Genomic DNA, 370 nt, shown 5'->3' on the forward strand with positions numbered 1-370 from the left:
ACTGGTGATGTCTGATGAATGGTGATATCTGATGACTGTTGATGTCTGATGTCTGATGACCAATTATGTCTAATGAATGGTGATGTCTGATGACTGGTGATGTCTGATGAATGGTGATATCTGATGACTGTTGATGTCTGATGTCTGATGACCAATTATGTCTAATGAATGGTGATGTCTGATGATGATGAATGTCTGATGAATGGTTTTGTCTAATGACCAATTATGTCTGATGACTGGTGATGTCTGATGAATGGTGATGTCTGATGACTGTTGATGTTTGATGACTAATCATGTCTTGACTGAGTGATGTCTGATGACTGATGATGTCTGATGACTGGTGATGTCAGATGACTGGTGATGTCTGATG

This window comes from Mizuhopecten yessoensis, unplaced genomic scaffold (genome assembly GCF_002113885.1).
Source record: "Mizuhopecten yessoensis strain PY_sf001 unplaced genomic scaffold, ASM211388v2 scaffold6913, whole genome shotgun sequence".
NCBI lineage: Eukaryota > Metazoa > Mollusca > Bivalvia > Pectinida > Pectinidae > Mizuhopecten > Mizuhopecten yessoensis.